Source organism: Habropoda laboriosa, unplaced genomic scaffold (assembly GCF_001263275.1).
Source record: "Habropoda laboriosa isolate 0110345459 unplaced genomic scaffold, ASM126327v1 scaffold204, whole genome shotgun sequence".
NCBI lineage: Eukaryota > Metazoa > Arthropoda > Insecta > Hymenoptera > Apidae > Habropoda > Habropoda laboriosa.
Genome location: NW_017100385.1, coordinates 996096 through 1008002, shown reverse-complemented (window position 1 = coordinate 1008002; position 11907 = coordinate 996096).

The following is an 11907-nucleotide window of genomic DNA, read 5'->3' as shown; positions in this document are numbered from 1 at the left end:
ACGAGGAACGGAGCTTGTGTCAGATGGTAATTGTAATTAACGAGTTAAATTTAAGTTAAATTAAACTTTCGTAAAATTTGAAATTCAACCTTTCAACACCTTGGCTTTCCCAAGATTAATAGACTTCGTTTCAGAAAAATTGAAACAACATTGAAACCTGTAACTTCACCTCACAAAAGGAGATCCTAACTTGTCAGAAAGGAGAAACGTTTCACCGTTTGTTGAAACACCTCTTAACCGTCCAAGTATTAAATACAATAATAAAAAAGAAACGTACGATTTCTTTCCCGTTATGAATAATACATTTATCAGCTTCATTCCGTAGGAAGCAATTATTTGAATAGCTTTGCATTTCCGAATGCATTTGGCTCGGCTTCATTCAATCTCCTCCTTTGCACGGAGAGTCCGCCACGTGAAGGTATAAGCAGCAGTCAGCCACCTTTAAAACGCCATTATATTCCAGCGTGCATAATCGCGCATCTTTCCCTCGAAGTCAGTGAACAACGGAAAATTTACAATCCCAGTTGAAAAGCAGTTATAAGCGCTACCGTGAGCATCGATAATATTCCAGAAGCTCATTAGCGATCCAGGAACGTCTATCCCCCTTCCTAGCTAGCCCCAGGAGTAATTATCTGTTACAACCTAGCCGGCGTACGTACATACAGCGTATAACAGCAGATCAGCGCAACGATTAAGCTCAAAAATAGTTCATGGGAACCCAGGTAAGCTAATCTCCATCGCATTAGTGTTGTTCCATACGTATGTATAAAATGCTTTCCAAGGAGGAAGCACCTGCACGCATCTTTACTGCTCCTGGGGTCATCACTTTCGAAAGCAAACCGAACCGACCGTACTTCGTCTTATTCCTCTCTATTACACCAATTCAATCGGCTTATTTTTAGTAGTTCCTATCTGACCTACAGATCGTCCAAGATTTCTGCCAGGAGACTGTCGAACGTATTCGAACGAGGTGTAGATATGTAGCTTCTTGGTCGTGATCTGACAATTGTACTTGTGATTTTGAAAGTGGACTAAGTTAGACATTTCTCCTTTTCAGATATTTCCTGAAATGGCCTAAGATTTATATTTTTCGTTTCGAGATATGTACAACCTTTTTCCCTTGGGGGTATTAAAAAATATTTCTTGAAATATTTCATAAAACACTTTTTATGGAAAGATCGATGCAACACAAAATAAGTGACAAATAAATTTTTTTAGATTTTTCACTTAGACCACTATCGTAATCAAAGACACAATTACCATCGAACGATACTGGAGAACATTCAAATAATTTTTGCACAACGATGAGCTGAAGATTGAAATTTTTCCGAGAAATCAATTAAACAATCATCAGATTTGACGAGATTATGCATTTTAAGGTGTTTTCGTGATTTCTTCAATTTATTCATCGCCGACGGTCACACGTCGTGATTTTGTCGGGTCACAGGTGAAAGATTTGAGGAAAGCCACTCCTCCGCTTCTTCATCTCCTTCGTATATCCTTCTTTTTCATCTTCTTTTTTCCTTACTCGGTAGTTGCTGCCGAATGGTAGCAAAACTTCTCGCCTCGCGCAGGCACGCACATATACATTATTAGAATAGTTTTGCAGAAACGCGATATAATCGTGAAATTACAAAAATTACCGGCAAGGTAATAATACGTGACCGCATAATGAATTTAAAGTGACTCGTAACACGATGTTGAATCGTCGGCGAAACCACCTGTTTTTTTTTTTTTTTTTTTTTTTTTGAATTTATTCGATTTTTTTACTATACGACTTTTTTTCGCGTGAATTTTTCAATTTCTCGAAATCCTCACTTCTAACCTTGTTTATTGTGCTGATTTTTATTGCTTTGACACGACGCGTGGAAGAAATGAGAATATGGGTGACAATCGTTAGTTCGTATTTACGATATTGCATTGTTTATAAGTTCGAAAAGAAAATGACACGATTACCAAGATAGAAAAGTTACGTACCCTTTTTGGAGATAATATTATTAGGCGTACCAATAAGTTACCAAATATCAAATAAGTTACCAAATAAGTCGCTAAATGCCAATATACCAAAACCCTCTATTTCTTTAAGAAGGTAGAGATGTAGTTTCAATTCAAAATAGGCTCCTATGTTTTGTCTGTTAGTGATAACTTGTAGCTTCATTCAGAATCTAAGCTGATTGATCTCAATCTCAAAAATGACTGGATACTGTAGTCAAAAAGACGGCAACTGACGGTAGCTGAAGACCATTTCAATAATGAAATAGGAGAATTCAAAGGAAAAATGATTTCCGTTGTATCCGAAATTACTGTGAAAGTAAACACACTTCAGCATAAGCTCGAAACAAGAGGCAGAAGAAGAGCGTTGGTGTTATATTTGGAGAACGATTAATGGCAATTGACGGGGAATAAATTTCGAAATTTCGAAATACCAGTCGATGGTTCGTGTGAAAATGGAGTCCTACATGTGCAACGTCTAGGCTCAATCGATTCACGGGGATAAGGAATTGCAGGAATTGTTAGACGGATGTTCTGTGCCCTTTAGTTCGATCCTATGGTCTGATCGTAACAGCCGGTGCCGCACTGCACAGAAAATTCTGTATTCATTAGATGCCCCGCGGTAATTTTTATGGGATGAATTAACGCACGTTGTTTACTGTGATAAATTATTGAAATTCATTATACACCCGGTGTATATGATTCATTCTAAATAGGGTATCTATGATCCCGCAAAAATTTTCATACGGTGATTCATGTAGTTTGCATCCGTTCTTTACACGAAGCTCCTTGCCCTTATAGCGATTATGTGACCTTGTTTGCAACAGGGTATGCTAATATTTTTCTTAAAATTTAAAAAAAAAAAAAAAAAAAACAAATGATTACTTTCCATACAGACTTGTTTCTGAATCTTTCAAAATTGGTCACAACTTCAGTATCGTATTTTTTAAAATTTGATTCCTAGTCACAAACTCATAAATGATTTTTAATATCTTAATGCTTGAATCTCAAGGCCCCCGAAATACTCTAAGAATTTAGCGATTTCTTCTTTTACTAGGGAAAATTGTATAAAAATATCGCCTCTTTGGTAAAATGTAAAATAGAATTGTGAAATGCTGTGTTTTATATATATTCTTTTAAATAAAGCAAGCGTCAACGTCGACTTGATAATTGATCTTGCGTAATAGAAAACATTGAACCGAGATCTCTTGACGAACTCGAAAAAATTACATGGCGAAAACTATTGCAACGTCGGAAGTGGCAATGCCCGGGAAGCGTACGGTTCTCAAAGGGTTAATTGGGCATAGTAACTCTTCAGGTGACCAAGCTCCATGGGAGTGGAACGGTGAAAACCCAGTTTTATGCTTTGCATTAAGCGCTTATACATATATATGTATATCTATCTATCTATATCTTTATGTTGTATCTGCTAATTATTAAATATGTAATCGCTCATCTACGACCCCTCGCGCTATGGTATTACCTTAAATGTTTTAATACAGATACGTTATCGCGAACATTTTTATGCAACGAGCGGGGAACCACCATTGTCACGGAAATGAAATAAATGTTATGTAATAAGGATGAGTGGCGGTGTTAATTGTTACAGTACTTGTATCATATACAATTGTTCCTTTACGTATCGTCAAAACTTCACTATCTTCTTAACAGAGAATTAATCCTGAATTTATATAACTTTTGATAACAATAGAATCAGCAAGTGTGTTTAAATCAATTAGACAATTTTTAAAATATTAACATTACAGAAATAATAAAACCTTTTTTTTTAAATACTTCCAAAAAATATTTATGATGATAATTACGACCTGAGTTATGTGTGAAACACTCAGCTTTAGTTTAAACTAGAGTCACTTTTGTGTAAACTTTTGTGTTAAATTGTTATACCAACAAGAATTCAATTTTATTCCCATGTAGTAAAACAATTTGAAAAAATGTAACGCAATGCGTATTATCAATGTGTTCGAAGAAAGACTCTAAGTTGTTAAAAATAATAATAGAAAACACAAAATACATAAAGAATATTATTTAACTTATTCCACGAGCTTTCAATAATTTCTGTTAGACAATTTTCATTTCATTTATTCAATTCCATCTTAAGTTACTTAGTTTCTCCTGCTTTGTTCTTGAAGCAGTGGCGCAAACAGTCCGCGTATTTGCGTACGTATAATACGTACCTACTTGTTCCGAACCGATTGCGCCCTACTCGGAACCCGAGCCTTCATTATGCTCTCCGTCTCCAATCGCGTGTGACAAATTATTCCTGCGTCACATCCGCCAGCTACTTGCAAAAACACTCACCATCAAACGCAAATTCATCCACATTTCCCTCACACCCGCCTCGACATTCCTCTTTCACCTTCTCGACTTTCGCGCAACAAAAATCCTCCGAAAAAAAAAAACGAACAAAAGAACTAAGGCCAATAAATCATCGATTCAAGGAGAGATTTCAAGGAGCAATGACTCAATGGAACGGTCTCTCCCGTGCAATACCTCTTTGGTGAACTGCGAATTGGCGCGCGAAATCTCTTATCTACGATCGAGGAGGAGGCAGCTCCTACCTCTCGAAAATGAAAAAGGAAAGAAAAGAAGGAAAGAAAATATATATTCGCAGAGAGGTTGGTCAAAAATTCTCACGGTCACGTCGCCGTTCGCGCGGAAGCGTCGCGAAAAACATAAAAATAAGTAGATAGGCGGCCGAAGGTGGGAGAAGATAGGAAAAAAAGTATCATCCTTGCGTGTCGGAGGGGCTGAGGTCGCGAGGAGGAGAGTCGAGGAGTCGAAGAGCAACGCGGCCGAGGAGGAACGAGCCCAGGTACACACGATGTGCGCCGCGTATAAGTCGGCACTCAGGATATTTCGTCATTTCCTGCTTCTCACGCGATACAATCTAAATTAACTATGTTCGCTTGGCTAGGCCTCCTCCCTCGCAGAGGCTCGCATCTCTCAAGAAAATTTCTTATTTCCTAGCGAGGAGGGCACACGGCCGTCGCTGCCGCCGTGCCACGGCGTCGGAATCCCCTCTCGTACCAGAGACCTCATGATCGTTACGACGATATTCTATACAGAAGAAGAAAAATATATACATATATATCTACGTGTTGTTTAAGTGGATTATTTAGCTACGAAAAAAAATAATCCACCGCTAAATGTTGATCGAAGAGTTTCGACGTGTTCGATATGTTAATTGAAGAGTTTCGACGTGTTCAAAATGTTAATTAGAAGTTTCAATGGGTTCGAAATGTTAATTGAAAATTTCAATGTGTTCGAACATGTTAATTGAAGAGTTTCGAGGCGCGACGTTTCAAGTACCAAAAAGTAACATTTTTAGGAGCATTCTTGTCTTAACTATTATGCAATTATTGTGCAAAAAGATGGTGTATATCTATTTATTTTAGTGCATACATAGTTATTGGTAGAGAATCATGTTTAATATAATAACGATAAGTTTTATTTAATAAAATTGTGTTTCTCGTAAAGATCGTTTTAATATTAATTACAATTATATACGATCATTTTTAAAATAATAATTTTTTGTTTTTAAATTCTTCTTTCCTTGTGAAGTGCAACGATCGTTTCGATATTAATTGCAATTATATATTGTACAATGGTATTGACTAAGTTGTAATGTTGTTACACCAGTTTTTGAAAATTTGGTACTTGCAACGTTATGATGTGATTATTAAGTTTTCCATTCGGTTTGAATTGGTGAAAATCAGATAATTGTTCTATATATTGTGATAATATCGTTTTCTGAACCCATCGTATATTTTCCACATGTTCATTAAAAAATTGAACGAGTCGTGCTTCCTGAAATTTATGCGTTTTATGATTTATTTATTTGTTTTATGAACGAATTTATGGCATCTAAGGTACACTGTTCTCGGTGCTAGTACTTTTGGAGTTTTATGCTTGGGAACATTGGAGAATTATGTTTATTTAGCACCGATTGTTGCCGAAGAAGTATCCATTGTGTGGATAACGGTAAAAACTGCTCTAAAATGTCGCTAATTCGGTAATAAAATTTTGAATATTATCATAAGAAACCATCGTTATTGCAATGAAAGTGGACTATGTGTACACGAGTTTAATTTACAACGATCTTCCTATTTCTCCAGCTAAAAAGCATGTCATTTAAATTTCTCCAGCAAAAAGTAGCAACGTTAACATTTTTCTACAGGAAATATGATTAAACATGTATCTAAAAATTCCTTTCATTTCAAATTCCAATTCTTTAATACCCTTTTTATTAATGTCACCTAGTACGTGTCCAACTATCAAAAACTACGAATTTTTCCAAGAAGAATAACGTGAAAAAAAAAAATAAAAATAATGATTTTAAAGTAAAGTTAATTTGCTTCGTAACAGCTAACAACAAATTTACTACTTTCTCAAATACAGGTATACCTCTTTCAACTACACTGAAATTCACCTGAAAAATATTCTCCTTAGCAATCTGTCCAATTACAAAAGAATCAAGAGTCAGGTACGAACAATAGCCGAAGCGACAGATCGGCAAACAGTAACAAACGACACAATGCCGAAAACGAGCAAACGAGCCGTAACGACCGAAGAAACGAGGAGGAGATCGATGAAAGTCTCGATAATGAATCGAAGAGAGGTTCATTGAGACGCGAGCCTGATGATCCCCGGTGACGAAAGAAGAACAAGGAATATGATTGAATGCGACGACCACGACCACGACGTCGATGAAAGTTCGAGGAGGGCGAAGACCCTGTGTGGCTTTCACAAGCAGGCACGTAAATAATTCACCTGGAAAATCCAGCTTTAACGTTCCAGCGGCCGGAAGTTCGAGCTCGGTATAAGGTGTTCTCCACTGGTTCGGGAAAAAAGGAATTCTCAGAAAGAACGAAGTTACCCGGTAGAGTTTTACTCGGCCATTCGTTACATCGTGCTGTAACGTTTTAAGAAGAAACCTCCGAGCGGTGCGGATTCTAATTCGTCGCGTTTCTCCATGGGGAGAGGTTGCGTTACGGTTTGAAGGTACCGAGCGTCGGAGGAAGTAGGGCGTAAAATGCCATGAACTTTGAACTGTGCGTTTTTGAAGGGAAATGGAGTGAAGAAAACCTGCGTGGAAACGTTAAACGCGACCGCTTTACGAGGGGAGGAGCCTGAGCGAGTTGCGAAACGGCATAATGAGCAGTAAATGAAAAATTGAGAGGATTCTTTTTGCCTTACGATAAGTTTACTAATTACAGAGATCATTTGTCTTAGACCATTCTTTTTTCTTTTTTTTTTTAATCATTTCTATCCTTTCTCTGTCTATATTCACGTATCTTTATTTCTTATATTATAATTTTTTTACAGGTTTTATGTATACAGGGTGTCCCCAAAATCGTGGTTCAATCTAAAAAAAAGAACAACATTTATTGATTTAAAGCTTCGTATTGGAAAAAAAAATGATTTTGAAAATCCGCCAGTACGTTGATAAATGCAGTTGTGCGAGTTTCGAGGTATGAAACATCTGTTTCTCCTGATTACGAAAGATAATCAATACGATATTTGGTAATTTGTTTCGAACGATTATCAAGATGATATCTGGTAATTTGTTTCGAATGATTATCGATGCGATATTTGCTAATGTGTTTTTAAACAATTATCGAGATAATATCTGATAATTTGCTTTGAATGATCATCAATACGATATTTGGTAATTTGTTTCGAACGACTGTCAACGCGATATCTGGTAATTTGTTTTGAACGACTGTCAACGCTATATCTGGTAATTCGTTTCGAGAAGTACAATTTTGCGAGAGGCATCATTTCGGGGGAAGATACTATAAACGTTGGTTAAACGCGAAACAATACAATGAAAGTTGATAAATAAATTTGTGTCACGCAAGTGGACCATAAACATTCCACCAAGTCATCGTTTTCATGGGCGGTATCGATTGTGAACAATCTGGCGGAGTCATTTAGCGATGCGAAACTATTGCATCATCGATTAAACTGATTTAAAAGATATACATCGGTGGCCATGCTTTGTGGCTCGTCACGCTTATAATTTCACTCTTATTCTCTTAAGCATAATTCGTACGTGTGAACTAAATGTAACTATACTTTAGGTAAAGTCAAATATATATATATATAGGGTGGTACAAGAAATTTGTCCACCTGAAATATTTCTATTATTTGTAACAATACGGTAAAATGTTATACACAAAACTTGCATAATAGGAAGGGGTACATAATGTGATTATGCGAATACCATTCACGTGTGTGGAGGCGTAGAGAAAATTTCAAGGTCATTTGTAACTTTTTAAATGGAACGCTATATTTCTTTTTTTTTTTTTATCGCTGTGTGATAGCTACTATTGCGGTGATTTCGGAATGTTATCGTTAAAGGTCATTCAAGGTCACTGAAGATAGTAAAAGAATTACCATTACTTCCGCAATTGTGGAATCGCGGATACGTCTTGTCATTTCTGGATTTATTCCAGCAAATGCTGTAAGTTTTTGTCCCATCTTGTATGCATCTAAATGCGAGGAACCGAGAAAATGATAAACAGGGAAAAAACACCAGTTTCTTCCCCTCTAATTTCAACGTTATCAGCGTACTACTTTATGTAGGCCGTTTTTCATCGAGTGTATCATAAATAATTTATAAATCTTTCTATTACTGTACGCATAAAAGTTCTTGATTACACAATCGGTCGAATTTACACTTAGATAAAATAACTGATAAATCTTTCTGATTGTAGGTATGAAAAGAATCCTGATTTCACAATTGGTCGAATTTACAACTTTTACATAAAATTCAGCAACTCCTTAAATTCTTGTTAATATTTATCAGAGATTGATATATACACAAATTCAACGTCTCAATCGCTGATCGACGAATAAAATATGGAAGACCGTGTGCATCGGTGACACACTCATGGCGCTCAGAGAAATTTGGCGGGCGTCTGACCAGTGATGGACCGTATCACTGGCCGCGCAACATTCGCCAATTCCACGTTGAAAAATTCCCCTGGAAACACACCGAACACCTAATTTCTCTAATTACCATAAGAATCATCGAAAAATCTTCTACGCGGAGATCCTATCCTATCCACGTTTTATCCCATAGATTTGCCTCGGTTTCGAAACATTCGCCACGCGGAAAGGAGAGGAACCTTCGAGCTGGCCGATCGGATCGGCACTTCCTCGGGTATTTAAGATCAGGAAGTGTAGGACGAACTTCAAAGAACGTGCAAGGCGAAAGGAAGAAAGGAGATGATATCGTGGTGTGCGGAAATGTTATGGCGTGCAAGGAACACGCGAAGAAGGTGTAAATGACCATCGCGCGGCGGGCGAACGCAGGCGGCCGAAGAAAAGCAACGATACGGTGCTCTGCGTCGCCGCGACGATCCTCTTTTTACGGCTGAATGCGTACTGACGTAATTCTACTTTCTCTGTGAGAACGAATTTCACAAACCAGACCTCTCCCCCCGGGCTCTCGAAAGGAGAGCCGAGCAAAACGTTGTACGCCATCGTTCTTTCTCTTTGATTTCTTCAATCAACGTGTAATACACCTTCAGTTCTGTACACGTTTTTTCTTCAAAGATGATCCGATTAGGGGATCGACTGTTTACATAAGAAAGAACGTAAGGTAGTCTGCCCTCGGTATTTAACTTGAATTTATCGGTTAGAGTAGGAAGAAAAAAGTGGAATTGAAATATGATAGAAGGAAGAGAAGGCTGAAGTTAGATGTAGACCCTCAAGATGGATTAAGAATGCTTATTAAAATGACGGGGTTAGAGTAAGAGGAAAAAGTAGAATTGAAATATGATAGAAGGAAGAGAAGGCTGAAGTTAGATGTACACTCAAAATGGATTAAGAATGCTTATGAAAATGACGAAGGATGCATGAACGGGTGGTGCGTTTGAAGAAAGGATTCATATATCGGATACACAGGGTGTCCTGTAACACGTGAAAACCACTTTCAGAGGACTTGTGTTTCTATGAACTTTTTTCATTACTTTCAAACGAAGTGCACTTCCCAAGACACTTACCGAATGTGAAGATCCTGAACAGAATTATTCTATCTGGAATCTCGGAGTATGATGAGCACTAATTTTCGCGAAGAATATTGCTGTACCAATATAACGGGTGGTCTAATACTCATGAACAGTAGTGTAGGTTTCATACGCTACAGATCACCTTCTGTACTGTATAAATAATTAACATTTTAATACGATATACAGGGTGAGTCGTGCAAAACAGGCTACCCAATTATCTTCTCTAGCTATGGTGGCACGAGAAAAATTTTAGACGTACTTTAAATCGTTTCAAGAGGTGAGAAAATTTTTTGTTAAACGCCATTTTTTCTACTGCATATTGCAGCAAACACTGTGCATTTGAACATTCGCAACAGTAGCACCTTAAAATGACCTTCGATTTTTTAAAATTTTCAATCAAACGAGAAACTTTCTGTCATTTTTTGCCACTTCTTCATTCACCTTTTGTGAAACCAGGTAAATTACGTACAAAAGTTTTCTCCTACCGCCATTCCTAGAGGAGATAATTAGGTGGCCTGTTTTACACGAGCCACGCCATACAGCCGTGCTACAACTCTGACTCTATCAGAGGCTGAAATAACAAGAAACAGAAGCGCGAACGGTACTCTCGATTGTCATTCGACGCGTAGACATATTAGGGAAATGAATCACTTGACTCTGTGCGCCTTATCAACATCGGATTCGTGCGAGGAATACAATACAATGCCAGCGTACTAGACACACCGCGTTAACGGACAATGTCAGAATACGTTGTTCTTGGGCGATGTTCATAGAAAAATTCGCGCGAGCCGGTCATTTCAACGAACCGAGCCGGCGTCGGGCCGCTTTTCGAGATCGTCGTTCCTTCACATTTTGTCACGTAACTAAGGACGATGGCTAGAGACGATTGCCCCGTGTCTGCTCGCGTGGCGTCTTATAACGTCATTAACGACGCTGTAATTGTTCATCGGTGGAATTAAATATATGAGGTATACGTGTTGAGTCTTGAGAATGAATGGTATCACGTTGGACTGGTGATTTTTACTTCGTATCTGGATTGTGTCATTTTTAATTTTACGTACCTAATTGATGATATTCTTAATCCTAATTGTTTGATTTACAAATAGCACTTTTCAATGAAATATTTGTCGTTTAACTGATAAATTGAAAAAAATCTACATTTTATGCTGTTAAATGCGCGAGTGTATGTTAAAAAACTTAATCGATTTATTCACTTATGAGAAAATTGTTGAGAATTGAAAAACGAATACTTCGGGATATTTAATTGTTTTTTATATTTTATTGAAAATTCGCTAAAACACTTTTCTCAATCATTTTTTAACACAAATTTCCAAATTTAAGAAAAAACGACGTTTACAGAGTATTCCTTTTTCAAAGTGTTGCCTCTATGTTTATCGAGTAGAATTCTAGGAGTATCATGCTTTTCAATGAGTCACCGGTACATACAAAGAAACGATTGGTCAGAACGTTGATTTTACAACGTTCTCTGCTTTAATTTCAATATCAAGCGCATTCGAATGCAGTAGAGGTCTATTGGAGCGTCTGAAGCCGTTTCCAAGATCGTTGTTCCATGCTTCGGCGTCGCGGAATAATCCGCTACTGCTCGAGTCCCGTTGTTGCCGGACTATCGGAGCCTCACTCTCCATTGTCTTGGATAAGGCTTCTAAAAAAATTCACATTGACGTCTTCATCGAAACCGCCTCGAGCTTCTTACCTACGATCTCCCAACGTTTCTTTGCATTTCAATTACTCGGCGAAAAATGTCTGCAATTTTCCCTTAATTGCACGTGATTCAAATTTATTCAGCTTCTCTAACGTCAGAATAATTAAAAGTTCTCTCGGTGTTTTATTTATTTATTTATTTTTTTTTTCGAAT